This window comes from Phyllobates terribilis, unplaced genomic scaffold (assembly GCF_046119375.1).
Source record: "Phyllobates terribilis strain yellow unplaced genomic scaffold, ASM4611937v1 Scaffold_460__1_contigs__length_1441810, whole genome shotgun sequence".
In the NCBI taxonomy this organism is placed as follows: Eukaryota; Metazoa; Chordata; class Amphibia; order Anura; family Dendrobatidae; genus Phyllobates; species Phyllobates terribilis.
Window position 1 is genome coordinate 873,559 of NW_027363220.1, and position 16,423 is coordinate 889,981.

Here is a 16,423-nt window from a genome sequence, read left to right on the forward strand (position 1 = left end):
ACTCCCAGCGCAAGTCAGACTTCGTCCCGGAAAAAAACATCAAGATGGAGAAAATGACCGCTAAGGAGGAGCGGAGTATTTATACTGCGCTCCGCCCCCCACCCATTTGGTAAAAAGCTTGTTCTATGCTATCCTGGAGACCGGAGAGAAAAATATCCAGCCCTATTTCCGTCAGATGGACTCCATCGGGTAGCATAAGACTGGAATTGTCTCCCTCAAGTTGGTGATGCCTCATGACCACTCCGGCCTTAAAACGGATAAAGCGGGACAAGCGGGCATTAAGCGTGCGCACAGAACGTTCAACTGCCGCCACATCTCTCGCGCCCTGCCATGCAACACGTGACATGACCTCTGACCAAATCAGAGTAAGCTCTGGAAAAAGTCTGTGGAATTTATCCACGTCGGAGCGCATGATTGTGAGGAGTTCCGCTAGGTGAAAGGAGCAGAGATCATTCCCGCCCGCATGCAGGACTAGAATTAAGGGAGAGGAAGCAGTCTGAGCTATCCGCACCACCTCGGCAAGAACCTGAGGCCAGGTCAAGCCTCTTATTCCTCTCAAAAAAACGTTGATGCCGTGGAACCCAAGACCTCTGCCACCTGGTCGACGTTCTGCTCTTTGGGATGCCCAGAAGATGTAAGAGTGGCCCAGTATCCTCACTGTGTGTTTTACACCATCTATGAAGAGATAATAAAGTTAGTGAAGCAATAAATTCGGTCTGATGTATCTTGCAAAACAGGAGGAACGCCATCTACCAATGTGCTGGATCTCGGAGTTAGGCAAACCAGCACGGGCTGCTTCGGTAGCAGCTGCTATCCTAAAGGAGTACGTACCAAATACCTTGAGAGGAAGGCCTACGAAAGCTAAACATTTCCAAAAAAACTAGATTGAAATTGAAAAACCGTAAGAGGAGAACCATCCTCATGTGAGAAAAAGGAGTCACCAGATCGCCAGAATGATAAGTAATTATTAACAAGGGTTAAAGGACAAATAGGACCGGGGATGGTAAGAAGGGGAACCCATGAACAAATACCGGACGGGTCAATTTTCGATTTCCGAAAGTGGATACGGAGACCTCGGTCACAGGGAGTGATACCATCATACTGGAGTCCTCCTGAAGTGCGCTTGGATGGGGACACCAATTCACTAATGCGCAAAGCACCAAACCAAAAAACGCGAGTCAAAAAGCGGCAGAGAGTAGAGCAGACTTGAAAGGAGAAGAGCGGACAGCGGGAGTGGGTTGATTAGGCGGGTAAGTAAACTGAAAGAAATGGGCCGTCTGTTCTCCTGACGAGTGTGCTCCCTCCTCCAATCCATAATAGCCTGCCGAATGATGAAAACCTTAGTAACATCGTTCCAACCTAAGAGGCGAAAATAAACACCGAGATCAGATAGGCGGTTCTGTGCAACGGCTCCTGAAACACCCATGCTACGCAAGTAAAGTAAATATTCGATTGTGACCTCCAGACGGGCAGCGTCGGATGCTGCTGCTGATCTATCCCCAAATAGGTTATGCCACTCATTCCATGCCTTACCGTAAGAACGCCATGTAGATGAGGCCACTGAAGATCTCACCAACTCCATCAATCTTTCTCTACCACCTCCCACATGAGGGATGGGCATGGATGCCCCTCTGGTTTGGCTGCGGGGAAACATTCCCGGAATTTCTGCCAATCGAAACGAGAAAGAGAATCAGCAATGACATTATTTGTACCCGGAACATGGCGGGCTTAAAACCAGATGTTTAAACGTAAGCATTTTAATACCAGGAATCTGAGTAATTTGATAACCAGGGGAGATGAGGATGACAAGTGATTTATGGCGTGTACAATACTCATATTGTCAGTCCAATAACAGATCCGTTTATCCCTGAGGGATGGGCCCCATAAAGAAATGGCTGTGATGATAGGAAATAACTCTAACCAAGTAAGGTTTTTAACCCAGCCCTCAGTGCGCCAAGATTCCGGCCAAGGTTCGGCACACCATTGGTCTCCAAAAATGACACTGAAACCAGTAGATCCAGCGGCATCGGAAAAAAGGGAGAGATCCTCATTAGTCAATTCCGATGACTAAAAGAATGTATATCCATTATAGGACAAGAGGAACTCCTTCCCAACCAGCAAGTCTGCTTTCAAAGGAGGTTTTATCCGAATTCTATGATGGGGAAGCTTGATGCTTTTGGTCGAGAGGGATAAACGTCTGGAAAAATTCTCCCCATAGGCATTACTGTGCAAGCAAAGTTAAGGAGGCCTAGCATGGACTGCATTTGACATAGTGTTACTTTGAGGACAGAACAAAATCCTTCAATCTGGGACAGCAATTTTGAATTTTTTTCTGAGGGAAGGCGAAAAACCATGGCAACGGAATCAATCTCAATTCCTAAAAAGGATAGCGAAGTAGTAGCAAAAGTTTTTCCATTGGATAAGGGAACGCCAAAATACGACGCGAAAAAAATAAAATTGTCCAGCAAAAATTGACAGGACCTGGAATCTGGTGGTCCCACAAAAAGAAAATCGTCAAGATAATGGATTATAGCGGAGGAACCTGTTTCATACTTAACCACCCATTCTAGGAAAGAACCAAATAATTCAAAATAATAGCAAGAGATGGAACAACCCATGGGAAGGCAGGTAGATCTCACATCACCGTTACTTTCTGAGTAGCAACGTCTTCGGAAAGTTTATGAAGCTACATTTACAGAAAACATTGGTCCACTGGCTTTACTAAACGCCATCTACAAATTCGAGCTTCAAGATTTGGAGAGGTGTGTATTGCAAGAATTTTTATCACCCAACCACTTTGAGTAGCAGAAGGAGAGATAGCATTAGCAAACTCTCAAGAACTATCTGCATTCTACAATGACGGAACAACGGTTAAACAGCCGAGCCCTTCTGTCAATTGAACATGAGCTCGCCAGACACCTGAATATTAAAGACCTGATTAAGGATTTTTCTAACCAGCAGGTAAAACGACTGCCTGTTCCATACATGTAAATTTGCATCTTCACATCTTCTACATGTAGCCAGTTTTACATTAGTGTGTTATTGCCATGTATGTTCCCCTGTATTATGGATGAGTGTCCTAGCCTGACTGCGGGATTACTGACCCAAAGTCCTAGTATTAGACAGATGTAACAGATCGGATAGTAATGTTTCAGTTCTGAGACCTGCACCTGACTGACCCTGCGATGCACTATCCGTACCCCAGATGGGAATACCCATTTAATATTAGGGCTCAGTTTTTAGGATAGAGCGCACTATTGTTTGTTGTTCTTGAATTTATGGAAATACATCTTTATTATTATGGTTCATTTCCTTAGATCGTGTGCAAAACTGTTTGTTGTTTTAATATGTTTTCTGACCTCACAAAATGACCTTATTTTCATTGTATTAATTGGTTATACGTTTTGTCTTTGTTTTGTTACATTATAATTTTGCACTTTACATAATTGACCAAAGGATTTAACTAAATGACTCTTATGAAAAATAGATTTAATTAGCGAAATGTTTAGTGGGAATGTTTTACAAAACTTTTATGTTAAGGGCATTGACCGTGTTCTGGTTATTCTTAACCAATGTGTGTGTGAGATGATTAAAAGGCCCTTAATGCAGAAATTCAACATAGAAATATAGTCTATTTCCCATATTTCGTATTTAGTGCCGAAGTTCAAGAAAGACCATAATACTAAGTGCCTTATCATCATCTCAAACACATTGGTCAAGAATAACCAGAAAATTGCCAATCCTTTTAATCATAGTTTAACTTTTTGGAAGAATTTACTTTAAAGTTTGTCACCCCTTATATCATAAATAATAAATAAACAGAAATTGCTTTTCTAATAGAATAACACGTCCAGAAGAGATTCCTTTTCAGCAGTCACCTCATTATCATAGCCAGCAGGATTACAATGAGAGATAACAGAATCCACCATTCACATTAGGTCGTGTCACAGCTCACCTCTTCCCCTTTCCTGCACAATGACATCTGCATGTCACTAAACATGAGAACATGTATAGAAAACTCTCCCTAGGAATTAGAGTCCCCTATTTTGTCTTGTGATATATATACATCCATATGTCTATTGTTCATATCTCCAAACAGGCAAGACAGCAGATTTCCATAAATGTACAGAAAACAGGATACAATAATCTGAAGTCAGAAATACAGATTATAAAAAAATTATCACAATCTGGTTTCAATTAGTTTAAAAAATGTACGTCACTCATTCCCTTAAAGAAAAATAAGCAAAATATACCTAAAAAGAATATTGGATAGTTTAAGAAATGTTTAATAGGTTAGAGTAGAGTAGGGCCCTGCCAAAAGAGTCTACCTTGTCGTGGTGGCAGGCTTAAAAAATCTTTTGGCCAAAACAAAAGCTGATGGCTGTGTATGTGATATGGTGTTCGATGGGAACTGTTTATGTGTGATTGGTGAAACCGAGGTGCAGAAGCAGAGTTTTTCCAAGAGTGGGAGGTGGGACGGTGGAAAGTTTGAGGGGTGGAGGCGGGGCTGGTGTGGAGTCTCAAGGGTGCCCGGAAATGTTGCCAGTATGGGGTGCTGAAATTCCTGGTGGCAGCCCTGCTTCAGTATGTAGCAAAAATCACAGTCTCCTACTCTCCACAGGCATGTGTTCAAAGGAGTATGTTACGGATCCGGGTGGTGGAACCTCTGTGCTGCGGTGCAAGGAGGGACCAGAGGGGCGTAAGTAGCTGTCAACTCGGACTGACCAAGGTCATACGGCGGCTCAATCGACTCCGTGACCAGGGAAGACCGAGCAGAGAGACCAGGTGCTACTCTGGGACCAACCTTGTATGAGAGCAGGTGACTCCCACGGGTCAGAAGGCAGGAACTGACCGGTACAGCAGATGAGCACGGCAGGCAGGCTGACGGGTGATCCGGGTAGGCAGACTGGCAGACACGGCAGATAACAAGCAGGAGCCTCCAGATAAGCTGACTGGTAGGCACGGTAGGTAACAGGCAGGTGCTTCCAGGTAAGCAGGCGGGCAAGGCCCATAGACAGACTGGCGGACTTGACTGTAGACAGACTGTCGGGCTGGAGAGTAGACAAGCTGGCGGACTGGACTAGTAGTCAGGCTGGACTTGTAGTCAGGTTGGCGGGCTGGACTTGTAGTCAGGCTGGCGGGCTGGACTTGTAGTCAAGCTGGCGGGCTGGACTGGTAGTCAGGCTGGCAGCAGGACCTGAGGGCTGAAGCAGAGTTTAACACACAAAGCTACAACCTTGCATGGGCACCTCCATCTTGGAGGAGGTGCCTTTTATATGAGAGGTCCTCCGGTCATTGGCCGGGGACTCCTTAGGACGGCGTGCGCGGCCCCTTTAAGAGGGCGCCCTAAGCACAATGCCCGGGAAGCTGCGCACCGGCAGAAGCAGGAGCGCCGGAGGACGCCGGGAGGGGAGCGCGGCGGTAAGAGGGACGGCGTCTCTGCCTGTCAAGGCGCAGAGACACCGATACTACAGAGTATTGTCATGACAAGCACTGGGGTGTTCAGAAAACCTCAAGCTGTCATGACAACCCATTGGCACCCCACAATCATGATGCAGGGACAGTTAGAACAGTGTGCCCCACCTGGACCAGTCGCTGTAAATTCTGCCATCACAGATAGTTAGCGGCATATAACAGGTTAACGGTCGCTTCCCTCCACTCGCATCTGTTAGAGGCAGATGATGGCTGAATAATGCAGCCATCATTTGTCGGCTCAGTTCCCAAGTCCACATCAAAGAACGGGACCTGGGATTTGTTATTTTTTTCTATAAACCGTTTTGGTTTTTACTTTTTTTACTTTAGTCCCTTTACAGAATGTGAACCTGGTTGAGCTTTATTGCACGATGCTGCGAGGCATGATTTACAATTACAGCTGTGGGGGCCATTGTGTGAGTTGGTTGACTAAAAGAGCCCCCTACCTTTATTTGACAGCCTAGATGCCACTGATACTATAGGTTGCGGCATCAAAGGCGTTAATTAAAGATAACAGCTAGGATCACAGACATTGACTGCTCAGTTCCTGCAGGAGCCCCTCAGTGATCCAGCTGGAATAGTGCCAGCACCGGAGGTGAGTATAGCTCCTATTATTTTACTTTGTGGAAACACAGTGATTGAGAAGGGTTGGTCCTAGTAGTGAACATCAGAGAGAGACTTGCGGCCTAGCCGGAAAACCCAGTGATCCCCGCTAGGGCCAGAGCTTCATAGAGAACTTACATGGAAACTCACACGACTGGGCACACCACCTTTGTGAAGAGAACATTAACGTTAAATAGTGAAAGACTTTCTCTGCTATCCCAAGCTTACTGATATTAGTTCTACTGTTGATTTGCCTTGTTACTAACACTTTACAGTTTAAAGTATATACCGTATATACTCGAGTATAAGCCAACTGTTTCCGCACACTGAACTCATCATCTTTCCTTCATCTCGCATATCTTCCCCACCTGATCTTTCTATCACAATAAATGACATCACACTTTCCCCGGTCCCCGGAGTAACCCCTGACTCTGCCCTGTCCTTCAAACCCCACATCCAAGCTCTTGCCACCTCCTGTGGCCTCCAGCTCAAAAGTATTCCCAGAATCCATCCTTTCCTCAACCCTCAATCTATTAAACTGCTTGTTCATGCCCTCATCATCTCCCGCCTCGACTACTGCAACACCCTCCTCTGTGGCCTACCTGTTAACACTCTCGCACCCCTCCAGTCCATCCCCAACTCTGCTGCTCGACTGGTTCATCTCTCGCCTCACTATTCCTCTGCTACCCCCCTTTGCAAATACCTTCACATGCTAATAATAATAATAAAAAGTAATTTTTCATTTAACTTTGCATGAAGCCCTGTGGGTTATACAAAATTTCTGAATACGGTTTTGAATATTTTGAGGTGTATACATGACATATAGATCCCTCAAAATCTTTTCAAATGTGTAGATGGTCCTGAAAAACTGAGGGATGGGACATTTCATTGGCATACAAAATTCAAAGTACAAAAATGAGACTTTTTCTAAATATTTATCAAATTTCCGATATTTTTTATATAAATGTCTATCATATTGACCTAAATTTACCACGAACGTAAACTACAATGTGTCAAGAAAAAAATTATTACCACATAAAATGGCACATATTAGTTTAAAAAATTTGGCTTGGTCAGGAAAGTAAAAAGTACCTTAAGTGGGAAGGGGTTAAAGAGTTATTCCCAATATATGTAATAATTCTGAAGTGGAGCAGACTCCACAATACAAACTGTTTATTTTATTAAAATAAATACATTTCTTAGACCTGATGAGGCTTGTTTGGTTGCATTAAAAATCCACTTGCTTTTGAGCCGAAACATTGGCACCTGTTCACACGGGCCAATAAATACACCATTTTTTATGTAATTTTCTATTAAGTGCTACCATCTTTTTTGCTTACTTATATGCCGACACTGGGGTATCGTGTGCCGGGACCCTTGGAGCTCTCACCGCCATAAAACCTGAACGGCCGTGCAGTCCCTCCGCCTCTTATGGGACGTGCTGGTGAAGGTGCGTACGCAGTGACATCATCGCGTACGCGTCTGCATAGAGGGCCAAGATGCCAGTACAGAAGTGCAGCTGCAGGGGATTATATGAGAGGTAAGTATCAATTTATTTATTTTTAATAGAATTAATTAAATGGTCTTGGGGGAGAGCTCATGATGAACTGGGAGTGGAGGTTGGGGAAAGCACTTGGAGAATAGGGAGTGGGGGAAGGGGAGAGCACATGATGAATTGGGAGTGGGGGGGGAGAGAGCACATGGTGAATTGGGGGTGGGGAGAGCAAATGATGATTTTGGAGTGGGGGTGGGGAGAGCTCATGATGAACTGAGAGTCGGGGTGGGGAGAGCACATGGAGAATTGGAAGTGGGGGGTGAGGAGAGCACAAGGTGAACTGGAATTAAGGGGTGGGGAGAGCACATGGTGAACTGGGAGTGGGGGGTGGGGAGAGCACATGGTGAATTGGGAGTGAGGAGTGGATAGAGCACATTATTAATTGGGGGTGGGGAGAGCACATGGTGGGTGGGGAGAGCAAATTATGAATTGAAGGTGGGGGGTGGAGAGAGCAAATGGTGAATTGCGAGTGGGGGATGGGGAGAGCACATGGTGAATTGGGGGTGGGGAGAGCAGATAATGATCTGGGGGGTGGGGAGAGTACATGGTGAATTGGAAGTGGGGGGTGGGGAGAGCATATGCTGAATGGGGGGGTGAGGAGAGCAAATGATGAATTGGGAGTGGTTGGGGAGAGCAAATGATTAATTGAGAGAGGTGAGTGGGGAGAGCAAATTGTGAATTGGGAGTGTGGAGAGCACATGGTGAATTGGGGGTGGGGAGAGCAAATGATGAAGTGGGGGTGGGGAGAGCAAATGGTGAATTGGGGGTGGGGAGAGCAAACGGTGAATTGGGAGTGGTGGGTGGGGAGAGCAAATGGTGCATTGGGAGTGGGGGTGGGGAGAGCTAATGGTAAATTGGGAGTGGGGAGAGAAAATGGTCAATTGGGAGGGAGCGGTAGTGAGAGCTAATGGTGAATTGGGAGTGTGGAGTGCACATGATGAATTGGGGGTGGGAAGAGCAAATGGTGAATTGGGAATAGGGGGTGGGGAGAACTAATGGTGAATGGAGCAAATAGTGAGTGGGGGGTGGGGAGAGCAAACGTTGAATTGGAAGTGGGGGTAGAGAGCAGATGGTGAATTAGGAGTGCGGGTGGGGAGAGCAAATGGTGAATTGGGAGTGGAGGGTGGGGTGAGCAAATGGTGAATTGGGAGTGGAGGGTGGGGAGAACAAATGGTGAATTGGGAGTGGGGAGAGCAAATGATGAGTTGGGAGTGGGGAGAGCAAATGGTGAATGGGGAGTGGGGATGGGGGGAGCAAATGGTGAATTGGGAGTGGGGGGTGGGGAGAGCTAGTGGTGAATTTGGAGTGGGGAGAGCTAATGGTGAATTTGGAGTGGGGAGAGCAAATGTTGAATGGGGGGTGGGGAGAGCTAATGGTGAATTGGGAGTGGGGGAGAGCAAATAATGAATTGGGAGTGGGGGAGAGCAAATGATGAATTGGGAGTGGGGGAGAATAAATGATTATGAATACAGGTTGGGAGAGAGCATGAACATGACATAATGAATTGGAGTGGAGGGGTTCATGTAAATATAATGAATTGGGGGAGCGGAAGGTACAGAGTGGGGGGTGTTGAGGATGCAGGAGTGTGACTGGTAATGAATTGGGAAAGAGTACAGGTGCTATTTAATTTATATATTTATTGGGTGGAGAAAGTGGCTATTTACAGTTAGTGGGGGGGGCCGTGGTGGATTACAATTTGTATTTGGAATGGTGGGTTGCATAATAACTAATTATATATTAATGGTGGGTGCACATCTGTATTCAGCTGCGTAATGTAGAAATTGGGGAATGTGCTCTAGATAACTGTGTGCTATTTTATGCAGAGACGAGTCCTGGCTGGAAGAAGTGAGGTCGGTCTGCGCTGGATGAAAGTGAAAAAAAGCGAAGATGAAGGACTTCAACTAGAGACGTCACTTGTGAGTCAGTGTGTTCTCTGTACAATGACACTATATACTAATGTGCAGAGCTCCTGTGTATGTCACTGGTGATCACTGTATTACCTGTACACTATACACTATATGGAGAGCTCCTGTGCATAATGTCACTGGTGATCACTGTATTACCTGTACACTATATACACAGCTCCTATGTATAATGTCACTGGTGATCACTGTATTACCTGTACACTGACACTATATACAGAGCTCCTGTGTATAATGTCACTGGTGATCACTGTATTACCTGTACACTATATACACAGCTCCTATGTATAATGTCACTGGTGATCACTGTATTACCTGTACACTGACACTATATACAGAGCTCCTGTGTATAATGTCACTGGTGATCACTGTACACCGTCTACTATGTAGAGAGCTCCTGTGTATAATGGCACTTATGGTAATATTAGTATTTTTTTTTTTTTTTATTAATGATCAGTATTGTATTATTTGGTCACTATGTGGTGGTAATATGTGGTCCGGTCATGGTGTGGCGGTATTTGTCCCTTACACTGTGTGCAGAATTATTAGGCAAGTTGTATTTTAGAGGATTATTTTTATTATTGATCAACAACTATGTTCTCAATCAACCCAAAAGACTCATAAATATCCAACCTTAATATTTTTGGAAGTTGGAGTGTTTTTTTTTTAGATTTGGCTATCTTAGGAGGATATCTGTGTGTGCAGGTAACTATTACTGTGCAGAATTATTAGGCAACTTAATAAAAACCAAATATAATCCTATGTCAGTTGTTTATTTTCACCAGGTAAACCAATATCAGTGCACAAAATTTAGAAATAAACATTTCTGACATGCAAAAACAAAAACCAAAAAAATTAGTGATCATTATAGCCACCTTTCTTTATGATGACACTCAACAGCCTTCCATCCATAGATTCTGTCTGTTGCTTGATATGTTTTCGATCAACATTGCGTGCAGCAGCCACCACAGCCTCCCAGACACTGTTCCGAGAGGTGTACTGTTTTCACTCCCTGTAGATCTCACATTTTATGATGGACCACAGGTTCTCTATGGGGTTCAGATCAGATGAACAAGGGGGCCATGTCATTATTTTTTCTTCTTTTAGACCTTTACTGGCCAGCCACGCTGTGGAGTAGTTGGATGCATGTGAGGGAGCATTGTCCTGCATTTAAATCATGTTTTTTTTGAACGATACCGACTTCTTCCTGTACCACTGCTTGAAGAAGTTGTCTTCCAGAAAGTGGCAGTAGGTCTGAGAGTTGAGCTTCACTCCATCCTCAACCCGAAAAGGTCCCATAAGTTCATCTTTGATTATATCAGCCCATACCAGTACCCCACCTCCACCTTGCTGGCGTCTGAGTCGAAGTGGAGCTCTCTGCCCTTTACTGATCCAGCCTCTGGCCCATCCATCTGGCCCATCAAGAGTCACTCTCATTTCATCAGTCCATAAAACCTTTGAAAAATCAGTCTTAAGATATTTCTTGGCCCATTCTTGACATTTTATCTTATGTTTCTTGTTCAAAGGTGGTCGTTTTTCAGCCTTCCTTACCTTGGCCATGTCCCTGAGTATCGCACACCTTGTGCTTTTTGATACTCCAGTAACGTTGCAGCTCTGAAATATGGCAAAGCTGGTGGCGAATGGCATCTTGGCAGCTTCACGCTTGATTTTCGTCAATTCATGGGCAGTTATTTTGCGCCTTTTTTGGCCAACACGCTTCTTGCGACCCTGTTGGCTATTTGCCATGAAACGCTTGATTGTTCGGTGATCACGCTTCAAAAGTATGGAAATTTCAAGATTGCTGCATCCCTCTGCAAGACATCTCACAATTTTGGACTTTTCAGAGCCCGTCAAATCTCTCTTCTGACCCATTTTGCCAAAGGAAAGGAAGTTGCCTAATAATTAAGCACACCTTATATAGGGTGTTGATGTCATTAGTCAACACCTCTCCTCATTACAGAGATGCACATCACCAGATTTACTTAATTGGTAGTTGGCTCTCAAGCCTATGCAGCTTGGAGTAGGACAACATGTATAAAAATTATCATGTGATCAAAATACTTATTTGCCTAATAATTCTGCACACAGTGTATATGTGGTATTATTTGGTGACCATTTGGTGGTAATATGTGGTCTGGCCATGGTGTGGCGGTATTTTTTCCTTGTATGTGGTATTATTTGATCACTATGTGGTGGTAATATGTGGTCTGGCCATGGTGTGGCGGTATTTTTTCCTTGTATGTGCTATTATTTGATCACTATGTGGTGGTAATATGTGGTCTGGTCATGGTGTGGCAGTATACCTTGTATGTGGTATTATTTGGTGACTATGTGATGGTAAATTGTGGTCCGGCTATGGTGTGATGGTTTTTGTTCCTTGAATGTGATATTATTAGTCATTTTAAAAAATGTATGTGACACATTCCTTTAAAGAAAAAGAAATAAAAATATACCTAAAAAGAGTATTGGATATTTTAAGAAAGGTTTAATAGGTTAGAGTAAAGTAGGGCCCAGCCAAAAGAGTCTAACTTGTCGTGGTGGTTGATTAAAAAAATCTTTTGGCCAAAACAAAAGTTGCTGGCTATGTATGTGATATATGGTTGAGTGGGAACTGTAAATCTGTGATTGGTGAGGGCGTGGTGCAGAAGTGGAGTTTTTCCAATATTTGGTGGTGGGACTGTGGAAGTTTCGAGGGGTGGAGGTGGAGCTGGGGTGGAGCCTGGGCGGAGTCTCAAGGGAGCTTGAAAATGTTGCCAATATTGGGCCCTGAAATTCCTGGTGGCAGCCCTCTATCTATCTGTCTATCTAAATAACAAAGTAAGGCTATGTGTGTTATGATCTGCAAGAAGAAATAAGGAAAGATAGGGGAAAGCTGTCCCTACAGTAAGACTAAGCTGAATCCCTACGATGTAGCGGGCTGCCTGTTCCTAGTCAACAGACCCACTTTTTTCTTCGGCTAGTCTGAACGAAGACCTATAGAATTAAGGAAGGGCTCCTAAAGAACTAAGGACTGGGACAAAAATGGGACACTTCCTAAACAGAAATTGTTGTAGAACACAAAAGACAAATTGACAAAAAGTACTAGAGGTCCAAGAGGACCAAGCAAACTGACAGAGCTAGGCACCGAAGCACCAGGCTAGCAAAACAGTCAAACAACACTGAAGTCCAGCAAAGCCAGAAGGGCAGAGCTGGAATATATAGGCAGGTGGTCACGTGGCCACAAAACACAAGATAGCAAAAACTAACAGGAGGGTTCTAACAGAACCCCCTCTTCTATGAGGATCCTCCTGATCCTCCAGGCCCAGGCCTTTGAGGAAACCTCCTGTGGAAAGCTTTAACTAGCCTAGGAGCAGAGACATCATCCGTCCTTACCCAGGAGTAGTCTTCGGGACCGAAACCCTTCCAGGAGACAAGATACTGTAATTTCCCTCTATGCCATCTAGAATTCAAAATACGAGAAATTTCATATTCGCCGTCTTCCACCACAGGAGGAACTGTGACAGTGGCGTCCCTATTAGATACGTCAGCCTTTTTCAAGAAGGAAACATGAAATACAGGATTAATCTTCCAGGAAGTAGGGACATCCAACCTAACAGCAGGTGGGTTAACAACCTGAAGCACTTTAAATGGACCCACAAACTTAGGACCCAGTTTTTTAGAGGGAATCCTCAAACGCAGGTTCTTCAAGGACAACCAAACCATGTCACCCACAGTAAACAAAACCTCTTTACGTTTCCTGTCAAAATACTTCTTGGACTTTTTGTTAGCCTCTTGAAGGTTACAACGTACATTAGTCCAAACTCTCTCTAAATCACCGGAAAAATTCTCCTCCTCCGGCACCGCCGACCCCAATTTGGAGAAAGAACCAAAAGACGGATGTCTCCCAGTACAACAAAAAAAAAGGAGAACACCCAGCAGAGGAGGATGTATGACTGTTAAGAGCAAATTCTGCGAGAAGCAGAAACTCCGACCACACCTCTTGATTGTCCGCCACAAAGCAACGCAAAAACTGCTCAACATCCTGGTTCTTTCTTTCAGTCTGTCCATTAGACTCAGGATGATAACCAGACGAAAATGACAAATGGACTCCCAACCTGCACAAAAAGCACGCCAAAAGCAAGCCACAAACTGAGGTCCTCTATCAGAAACAATATCCGTGGGAACACCATGGAGCTTGACAATCTCCTTAACAAATGCCTTAGCGAGTGTCTTGGCGCAGGGCAACTTAATGAATGGAACCAAATGACACATCTTACTAAAACGGTCCACGACCACCCAGATGACAGTAAAAGCCTCGGACACAGGAAGATCAGTAATAAAATCCATAGTGAGATGCGTCCAAGGCGCACTAGGAACATCCAGAAGGCAAAGCAACCCCGCAGCAGGAGTATGTGAAGCCTTTGACCTAGCGCACACAGTACACTGACACACTCACTTGATGACTTCCTTCTGCCATCCAGGCCACCAAAAACTGCGACTGATCAGTCTCTTAGTCTCCGAAATTCCTGGATGACCTGCCAACAGAGACTCATGACACTCCACAAACAAATCTCTCCTAAAGGCTCCAGGCACGAACAACCTCCCATGGGGAGTGTTAGATGGAGCATCATCTTGAGCTTTCAGAATCCCATTCTCCAAAACAGAGTCCAAAGCCGCCACCACAACTCCTTTCTGTAAAATGCTCTCCTCCTCCTCGGCACCGACCGTAGGAGAGAAGCTGCGAGATAAAGCATTGGCTTTAACATTCTTAGTACCAGGGAAATAGGTAACAGAAAAATGAAACCGAGAAAAAAAAAGTGCCCACCTAGCTTGACGGGCATTCAAGCGCTTGGCAGCATCCAGATAAATCAAATTCTTATGATCTGTGAAAACCTGAATAGGAAATCTAGCGCCTTCCAAAAAATGACGCCAATGTTCAAACGCGAGTTTAATAGCCAGCAGCTCCCGATTTCCAACATCATAATTCAGTTCGGTTTCCGAAAAAATTTTCGAAAAGAAGGCACAAGGATGTACTCCACCCTTGTTCTCCTGAGACAAAACTGCTCCGACCCCCACCGATGAAGCATCGACCTCGACCAAAAAAGGCTTGGTCTCATCAGGCTGCATAAGGATAGGGGCAGAACTGAACCTCTCTTTGAGATACTCAAAAACTTCAATGGCCTCAGTAGTCCACTGGGCCGTATTCGCACCTTTCCTGGTGAGATCGGTTAGAGGTTTAACAATTACAGAAAAATTCTTAATGAATTTCCTGTAATAATTGGCAAAACCCAAAAATCTCTGTATAGATTTCAAACCAATAGGCCTAGGCCATTCCTGCACAGCCTGAACCTTCACAGGGTCCATCTCAAAGCAATCGCTGGAGACAATGTAGCCCAAAAAACAAATTTTCTGCACAGCAAACTCACATTTCTCCAGATTAGCAAAGAGTGAAATATCACCCAATAACTGCAAAACTTCACGTACACTCTGCCAATGGGACTCCAGATCTGGTGAATAAATCAAAATGTCATCCAAATACACAACCACATTCTTACCAATCAGAGGTCTCAGGATGTCATTAATAGGGTTCTGAAAAAATGCAGGTGCATTGGTAAGACCAAAAGGCATCACCAGATTTTCAAAATGACCTACCGGAGTGTTAAAAGCAGTTTTCCATTCATCACCCTCCTTCACACGTAACAAATTGTATGCCCCCCGGAGATCAATTTTGGAGAACCACTTGTCTCCCACTAACTGGTTAAACAAGTCAGGAATTAACGGTAACGGGTAGGAATTGCGTACGGTAATCTTATTTCACGAAAATCCAGACATGGACATAAACCGCCGTCCTTTTTTTTAACAAAGAAGAATCCGACTGCCACAGGCGACTTAGAAGGTCTAATGTGACTAGCAACCAGGCTAGTCTCTTTGTACTCCTCCAAGGCCTTTCTTTCAGGGATAGTCAGTTTAAACAAGCGACTTTTGGGAAGAGTAGCACCCAGAACAAACTCAATGGCGCAATCATAATCCCTATGAGGAGGTAAAACTTGCGACTCCTCCAAAAAAACCCTCCAAAAATCTTGAATAGGTACAGGTAATTCCACTTTTTCCACAGCCGCAGAGCGACCATTACAACATTTATCATAGCACTTCGGACTCCAAAACTTAATCACATTAGTAGACCAGTCCAATAAAGGATTGTGCAGTTTTAACCAAGGCAATCCTAGAACAACTGGAGAGGGTAAATTATCCAAAACAACCAAGTCCAAAATTTCTTGGTGAACTCCATTGATAGTGCGAGAAAATACTGCAACCTTGTGAGTAATACAGTTCAAAGGAGTGTTATCAATTGCAACCACAGAAATAAGTGATGACAAAGGTTTGGATTTCAATTTAAGGTTTTCCAAAAACCCTTTATCAATCACATTAAGTGCTGAACCACAATCCACAAATACCTGAAATTCAATCAAATCTCCCTGCAGAGTAGTACTCCCAGAAAGAAATACTCTTGCAGAGCATAAACAAGCTATACGGGCGTAACTGACCTTTTTTTTTCTTTACTTAAATGACGCTCACAATACTTAATCAAATGGTCACCTTTACCACAATAAAGACACAATCCCTCAGCGAATCTCCAGTCTTTTTCCTGAGAGTGGAGTGACATCTCCCCAACCTCCATCGGTTCCCCGCCGTCAGTGCAGATTTTCTGGGGACTAGGACCTGACATTACAGGAGTCTTTACGTCATTGAGCCTGCACCTCAGTCTCCTGTCTATACGAACAGCTAACTGCATAGCCTCCTGCAGAGTCTCAGGTGCAGGGAATGCAATTAGCAAATCCTTAACCCTTTCACTCAGACCAGCAAGAAATAAACATCTAAGCGCCGAATCATT

At 44.3% G+C, this 16,423-nt stretch overlaps 1 long non-coding RNA gene across 2 annotated transcripts in view; it reads right to left on the reverse strand.

The window, feature by feature from the left end:
- Positions 1-530: 530 nt before the first annotated feature.
- Positions 531-16,423, reverse strand: part of LOC141229226 (uncharacterized) — a 49,810-nt gene continuing 33,917 nt past the window's right edge. For both annotated transcript variants that reach the window (XR_012295955.1, XR_012295954.1), the window contains exons 3-4: positions 1,534-1,665; positions 531-675 (exon numbers count right to left, since the gene is read on the reverse strand). This is a non-coding gene — a long non-coding RNA (uncharacterized lncRNA). The remainder of the gene's footprint in view (positions 676-1,533; positions 1,666-16,423) is intronic.